We start from the raw sequence: 8,119 nt of genomic DNA, 5'->3' as shown, positions 1-8,119 counted from the left end.
ATCTAGGTTGGTTATAACTTTCCTTCTAAGGAGTAAGCATCTTTTAATTTCATGGCTGCAATCACCATCTGCAGTGATTTTGGAGCCCCCAAAAATAAAGTCTGACATTGTTTCCACTGTTTCCCCATCTATTTCCCATGAAGTGATGGGGCGAGATGCCATGATCTTCATTTTCTGAATGTTGAGCTTTAAGCCAACTTTTTCACTCTCCTCTTTCACTTTCATCAAGAGGCTTTTTAGTTCCTCTTCACTTTCTGCCATAAGGGTGGTGAATTGAGCATAGCCTCCATTTTTTCAAGTGATTTCTTGAGCCAAAGAAGTTCAAGAGATGTTTTAAAAAAAATTTTTGTAAGACAACTCTTTTCAGCATTAAAAAAAAATGGTTAAAAATAAGGTCACAAACCTTTTAAAAATGTGTTTATTTTCCTTTATTGGTTTTTCCTTAGCTCTTAAATCCAGTCTTATAGTTTCCCTTAATCATTATTCTTTTCAAATGTAAAACTCTCAACTTGCATTGATTCTTGCACATTGAACAATGCTTGCTCCTCACTTAGCTCTCTTTCAAAAGATTGTCCTTTGAATTACCCTTGGTGGAGATCTTACTGTTCCTCCAAGTAGACAGAAGCCCAAAATTTTTTTTTAGTCAATAAATATTTCTTAAGTACATAATGTGTGTTTTAACCATAATGAGAAAGTAGAAGAAAATTTGACTAGGTACTTATGATCCAGAATATTACAGTCTTTTCTCCAAAATGAGGCAACATACGAGACAGAGAAAGTAAGAGCATGTGGCAGAATGTGACTGTGCATGGAACAGCGACCAGACTGTTTTGTAGGAGTTTGGATGAGGAGAGGTGAGCAAAGCCTAAAATACCAGGTAAGGTTTCTGAGTGAGAGAAGAAATAGAGGGTATGCAAAAGGCACTGAATTTGGGCAAGTGGAATAGGAAGTAGTGGGCAAAAAGTTGAGTGAATGTGCCAGAAAGAGCTTTAGCATGGGGTCTTCATGACGTACGGAGAAAGAGGTGGTTTATCTCCACCAAGCCTAAATCATATGCAGCTGACCCTTGAATAAGGAAGGTGGGTGGAGATGGAGCGCTGATCCCCCCCCTGCTGCTGCTGCTGCTGCTAAGTCACTTCAGTTGTGTCCGACTCATTGCGACCCCATAGACGGCAGCCCACCAGGCTCCCCGGTCCCTGGGATTCTCCAGGCAAGAACACTGGAGTGGGTTGCCATTTCTTTCTCCAATGCATGAAAGTGAAAAGTGAAAGTGAAGTCGCTCAGTCGTGTCCGACTCTTCGCGACCCCATGGACTGCAGCCTACCAGGATCCTCCGTCCATGGGATTTTCCAGGCAAGAGTACTGGAATGGGGTGCCATTGCCTTCTCAGTTATCCTCCCCAGCCATCAAAAATCCACATTTAACTTATAGTCAGCCCTCCCTATATGCAATTTCTCTGTATCTGTGGTTTCACATCTGCAGATTCAACCAAACACAGATAGTGTAGTAAGTACTACAGTATTTACTATTAAAAAAACAAAAACAAAAACATGTGCAAGTGAATCTGCCCAGTTCAAACCCATGTTATTCAAGGGTCAACTGTATAATTATTTCACTTGCAATAAATCAGGGCCATCTTGCCAGTTTATAAGTAATTAGAAAGAGCAGGATGGAATAATTTAAAATCACTTTGAATCCTTTTTAATTTTAAAAATCTTCCCTAAAGAATAACAGGATCTAAGAGCAGACAGAGACCCTGGGGACCAGATACTTAAAGTTTCCTCCACATGTAGAAATTTATTCTAAATCATTGATGGGGGCCGTGGAGTATGAACCCCTAATGTAATGTGTTATATAATATGTAATGTAATATTTTATTCAATATACGTATTTTTACATAAGGCAGTTTTATAGCTCTATTGTATTTCTATTGGCTTCAAAACCCTTGCAAGGGTTAAGTACCACTGGTCTAGAGCATCTTTGTTAGGTGGTCATTAACAAATAATGACAGGTAGTTCATTAACTAGCAAGGAGCCGGTTTTAATTTCAGTAGCTCTAAATTTGCCTGAGTTACACTGAGAAGAATTTTCTCAAACAGAAGTCTTAGTTTGGTCCCACTTGGGGGTTCCAAACTGAACTAACTAGGAGCCAGTCAAGATGAAACCTTGGCACAGTGCACTCAGGTATTGATTGCTGTTGTTCATTTGCTAAGTCATGTCCGACTCTTTGCAACCCCATGGACTGCAGTACGTCAGGCTTCCCTGTCCTTCACTATCTCCCTGAGTTTGATCAAACTCATGTCCATTGAGTAAGTGATGCCATCCAACCATTTCATCCTTTCTTGCCCCCTCTCCTCTTGCCCTCCATCTTTCCAAGCATCAGGGTCTTTTCCAGGGAGTTGGCTCTTCACATCAGGTGGTGAAAGTGTTGGAGATTCAGCACCAGTCCTTCCAATGAATATTCAGGGTTGATTTCCTTTAGGATTGACTGGTCTGATCTCCTTGGTGTCCAAGGGACACTCAAGAGTCTTGTCCAGCACCACAGTTCTAAAGCATCAATTATTCAGTGCTCAGCCTTCTTTATGGTCTAACTTTCACATCTATATATGACTACTGGAAAAACCATAGCTGTGACTATATAGTGTTGATAACTAATGCATATCCTCTGTAAGGAGGATGTGAAGATTGAGTTTTTTGTTTTTCAGTTCAGTTCAGTCACTCAGTCATGTCCGATCTTTGAGACCGCATGAATCGCAGCACGCCAGGCCTCCCTGTCCATCACCAACTCCCGGAATTCACTAGACTCACGTCCATCGAGTCAACGATGCCATCCAGCCATCTCATCCTCTGTTGTTCCCTTTTCCTCCTGCCTTCAATCCTTCCCAGCATCAGAGTCTTTTCCAATGAGTCAACTCTTCGCATGAGGTGGCCAAAGTGCCGGAGTTTCAGCTTTAGCATCATTCCTTCCAAAGAAATCCCAGGGCTGATCTCCTTCAGAATGGACTGGTTGGATCTCCTTGCAGTCCAAGGGACTCTCAAGAGTCTTCTCCAACACCACAGTTCAAAAGCATCAATTCTTCAGCGCTCAGCCTTCTTCACAGTCCAACTCTCACATCCATACATAACCACTGGAAAAACCATAGCCTTGACTAGATGGACCTCTGTTGGCAAACTAATGTCTCTGCTTTTTAATATGCTATCTAGGTTTGTCAAAACTTTCCTTCCAAGGAGTAAGCATCTTTTAATTTCATGGCTACAGTCACCATCTGCAGTGATTTTGGAGCCCAGAAAAATAAAGTCTGACACTGTTTCCACTGTTTCCCCATCTATTTCCCATGAAGTGATGGGACCAGATGCCATGATCTTCGTTTTCTGAATGTTGAGCTTCAAGCCAATTTTTTCACTCTCCACCGTCACTTTCATCAAGAGGCTTTTTAGTTCCTCTTCACTTTCTGCCATAAGGGTGGTGTCATCTGCATATCTGAGGTTATTGATATTTCTCCCAGCAATCTTGATTCCAGCTTGTGTTTCTTCCAGTCCAGCGTTTCTCATGATGTACTCTGCATAGAAGTTAAATAAGCAGGGTGACAATATACAGCCTTGACGAACTCCTTTTCCTATTTGGAACCAGTCAGTTGTTCCATGTCCAGTTCTAACTGTTGCTTCCTGACCTGCATACAAATTTCTCAAGAGGCAGATCAGGTAGTCTGGAATTCCCATCTCTTGAAGAATTTTCCACAGTTTATTGTGATCCACACAGTCAAAGGCTTTGGCATAGTCAATAAAGCAGAAATAGATGTTTTTCTGGAACTCTCTTGCTTTTTCGATGATCCAGCAGATGTTGGCAATTTGATCTCTGGTTCCTCTGCCTTTTCTAAAACCAGCTTGAACATCAGGAAGTTCATGGTTCACATATTGCTGAAGGCTGGCTTGGAGAATTTTGAGCATTACTTTACTAGCATGTGAGATGAGCGCAATTGTGTGGTAGTTTGAGCATTCTTTCGCATTGCCTTTCTTTGGGATTGGAATGAAAACTGACCTTTTCCAGTCCTGTGGCCACTGCTGAGTTATCCAAATTTGCTTGCATATTGAGTGCAGGACTTTCACAGCATCATGTTCCAGGATTTGAAATAGCTCAGCTGGAATTCCATCACCTCCACTAGCTTTGTTCGTAGTGATGCTTTCTAAGGCCCACTTAACTTCACATTCCAGGATGTCTTGCTCTAGGTCAGTGATCACACCATCGTGATTATCTGGGTCTTGAAGATCTTTTTTGTACAGTTCTTCTGTGTATTCTTGCCATCTCTTCTTAATATCTTCTGCTTCTGTTAGGTCCATACCATTTCTGTCCTTTATCGAGCCCATCTTTGCATGAAATGTTCCCTTGGTATTTCTATTTTTCTTGAAGAGATCTCTAGTCTTTCGCATTCTGTTGTTTTCCTCTATTTTTTTGCATTGATCACTGAGGAAGGCTTTCTTACCTCTCCTTGCTATTCTTTGGAACTCTGCATGCAGATGCTTATAGCTTTCCTTTTCGCCTTTGCTTTTCACTTTTCTTCTTTTCACAGCTATTTGTAAGCCCTCCCCAGACAGCTATTTTGCTTTTTTGCATTTCTTTTCCATGGGGATGGTCTTGATCCCTGTCTCCTGTACAATGTCATGAACCTCATTCCATAGTTCATCAGGCACTCTATCTATCAGATCTAGGCCCTTAAATCTCTTTCTCACTTCCACTGTATAATCATAAGGGATTTGACTAGGTCATACTTGAATGGTCTAGTGGTTTTCCCTACTTTCTTCAATTTAAGTCTGAATTTGGCAATAAGGAGTTCATGATCTGAGCCACAGTCAGCTCCTGGTCTTGTTTTTGCTGACTGTATAGAGCTTCTCCATCTTTGGCTGCAAAGAATACAATCAATCTGATTTCGGTGTTGACCATCTGGTGATGTCCATGTATAGAGTCTTCTCTTATGTTGTTGGAAGAGGGTGTTTGTTATGACCAGTGCATATTCTTGGCAAAACTCTATTAGTCTTTGCCCTGCTTCATTCTGTATTCCAAGGCCAAATATGCCTGTTACTCCAGGTGTTTCTTGACTTCCTACTTCTGCATTCCAGTCCCCTATAATGAAAAGGACATCTGTTTTGGGTATTAGTTCTAAAAGGTCTTGTAGGTCTTCATAGAACCGTTCAACTTCAGCTTCTTCAGCATTCCTGGTTGGGGCATAGACTTGGATTACTCTGATATTGAATGGTTTTCCTTGGAAACGAACAGAGATCATTCTGTCATTTTTGAGATTGCATCCAAGTACTGCATTTCGGGCTCTTTTGTTGACCATGATGGCCACTCCATTTCTTCTGAGGGATTCCTGCCTGCAGTAGTAGATATAATGGTCACCTGAGTTAAATTCACCCATTCCAGACCATTTCAGTTCGCTGATTCCTAGAATGTCGACATTCACTCATGCCATCTCTTGTTTGACCACTTCCAATTTACCTTGATTCATGGACCTGACATTCCAGGTTCCTATGCAATATTGCTCTTTACAGCATCAGACCTTGCTTCTATAACCAGTCACATCCACAGCTAGGTATTCTTTTGCTTTGGCTCCATCCCTTCATTCTTTCTGGAGTTATTTCTCTACTGATCTCCAGTAGCATATTGGGCACCTACTGACCTGGAGAGTTCCTCTTTAAGTATCCTATCATTTTGCCTTTTCATACTGTTCAGAGCTATCCCACACTGAAGGTCAGGAAGGGTGGCAGTGAGGAGATACCCCTTGTCCAAGGTAAGGAGCAGCGGCTGTGCTTTGCTGGAGTAGCCATGAAGAGATACCCCACGCCCAAGGTAAGAGAAACCCAAGTCAGACGGTAGGTGTTGCAAGAGGGCATCAGAGGGCAGACACACTGAAACCATACTCACAGAAAACTAGTCAATCTAATCACACTAGGACCACAGCCTTGTCTAACTCAGTGAAACTAAGCCGTACCCGTGGGGCAACCCAAGATGGGCGGGTCATGGTGGAGAGATCTGACAGAATGTGGTCCACTGGAGAAGGGAATGGCAAACCACTTCAGTATTCTTTTTGTTTTTACTCCCCTATAAAATGAAATTAAAATAAAGAATAAGACCAAAGAGACCATCTGACTTAGCCCACAGAGTGTTAGACAGATGCAGAGCAGCATCAGAACAGTGACCAACAGACAAACCCATTTCCATTGTTCATCTGTGTTTTGCTGAGTGGCTTTGGGAGTATTTTTACTGTAGGTTCATAAGTTTCCTTCCTAAATGAGTAGAAGCTGTTTAAAATAATGTACTGATTTAGAGTTTTCTCTGACTTATTTTTTAATGTGATATATTAGAATCCCCTTTCCACTCACATCTTTCAGAAGTGGTGCCAATAACGTGGGGAACAATAAATTATTCAAAGTGGGTGAGCCATATAACAACGAGGAAGCCGGCAGTTTATTAGAGATAGCTGCACACAAATGCACATTTGCCAGCAGTGTCAACAACAAATCAGAAGTGATATATGTCCTTTCTCACATGCCTGCAAAGTTTAATATCTTTGAAAGACATTAAAGATGTCAAATGTTTAGACCATAATCTGAGAAGCAGTGAAAATATAGGATCACTGTTTACAAACGGGCTCGGAGCTGGGTCGCAATTACCTATGCCTGTCTTCTCCTAAAGGGTAAACATCTTTCACATATTTGTTTGCTAGTGTACTTTGCTTTGCAAAATAGTTCTGATCCTGAGGTGGTGTTGGTTAATCCAATCCCACTTTATCATAAACTAGAATTATCATTTCAGAGGCAGTTATACTTCATTTATGTTCAATTTCCAATTCATATAGGCTCCCATTATTCACAATTGTTTATCCCCTCCCCTCCTTTGTTTAATATTGAATGATTTATAAGGCAACCACTTTAAAGCACTGAAGGAACTGTTTCTTTTTAAGCAGACAATAGTTAAGTATTTGGGACATCATTTCACTAGTTCTTTTGTTTGAAAAGTTGGATTTGTCTTCATTCTTAAAATTCATTTTATTAGAGAACATAAACATATACAACAATAGAGAGAATTATATAATGGATGCTATGTACCCACCATGCAACACGCAACCTCAGCAATTATCAATTCAGGACCAGTCATATTTTAATTATACCCCTGTATTGCTTTATTTTAATTCAAAGCAAATATTAAACACCATACTAGATCACTTAATTCATAAATATTTTACAAGTTCTAAAAGATAACGGCACTTTTAAAAAAATGTAACTGAATTACCATAGTTACACAATTAAGAGTAGAACAATTAAGATTTTAGAACAATTAAGATTTTAATATCATCACATATCATTGCTTTAAATTTCTTGATTTTCTTGTCCTTTTTGGCAGTTTGTTTGAATCAGGATCTTTATAACATCTTTTCATTTGTAATTGCTTGATATGTTTCTTAAAAGTTTTTTATCATTTCTTCCTCTATCCATATCTTCTTTTTCTTTGCATTTTAGTTGTGGAGGAAAACCTGATTTGGGTCCTCTCCACTTTATGTTTATGTAGTTCATATTTTATATAGAGTTTATAATTATTGCCCAAGGAAGTGTGTCTGATACAAATGACTTTACCCTTAGCAACAGCAGAACTCCTCTTTGTCTGTTTATTTATTTATTTATTTTTAACTAGAGTATAACTGCTATACAATGTTGTGAAGACATACAGATGGCCAACATGAAAAAACACTCAACATTGCTCATTATTAGAGAAATGCAAATCAAAACTAAAATGAGGTATCACCTCAACACCGTTCAGAATGGCCATCATCAAAAAATCCTCTTTGTCTTTTAATCCCACCCAAGGCCCCTCCATTCTACTAACCCTGCTCTCACAAGGGTCATTAATGGCCTCCATATTGACAGATTCAATAGTCATTTCTCAGCCCTTTTTCTTTGTTTGTTTTTTAACTTGTCTATGCCCAGCATTGGAGAAGGCAATGGCACCCCACTCCAGTACTCTTGCCTGGGAAATCCCATGGACGGAGGAGCCTGGTAGGCTGCAGTCCGTGGGGTCGCTAAGAGTCAGACACGACTGAGCGACTTCACTTTCATTTTTCACTTTC

The sequence above is a fragment of the Bison bison genome, unplaced genomic scaffold, assembly GCF_000754665.1.
Source record: "Bison bison bison isolate TAMUID 2011002044 unplaced genomic scaffold, Bison_UMD1.0 scf7180017864145, whole genome shotgun sequence".
NCBI classification, from domain to species: Eukaryota; Metazoa; Chordata; class Mammalia; order Artiodactyla; family Bovidae; genus Bison; species Bison bison.
Note: the sequence above shows the minus strand (reverse complement) of the source record.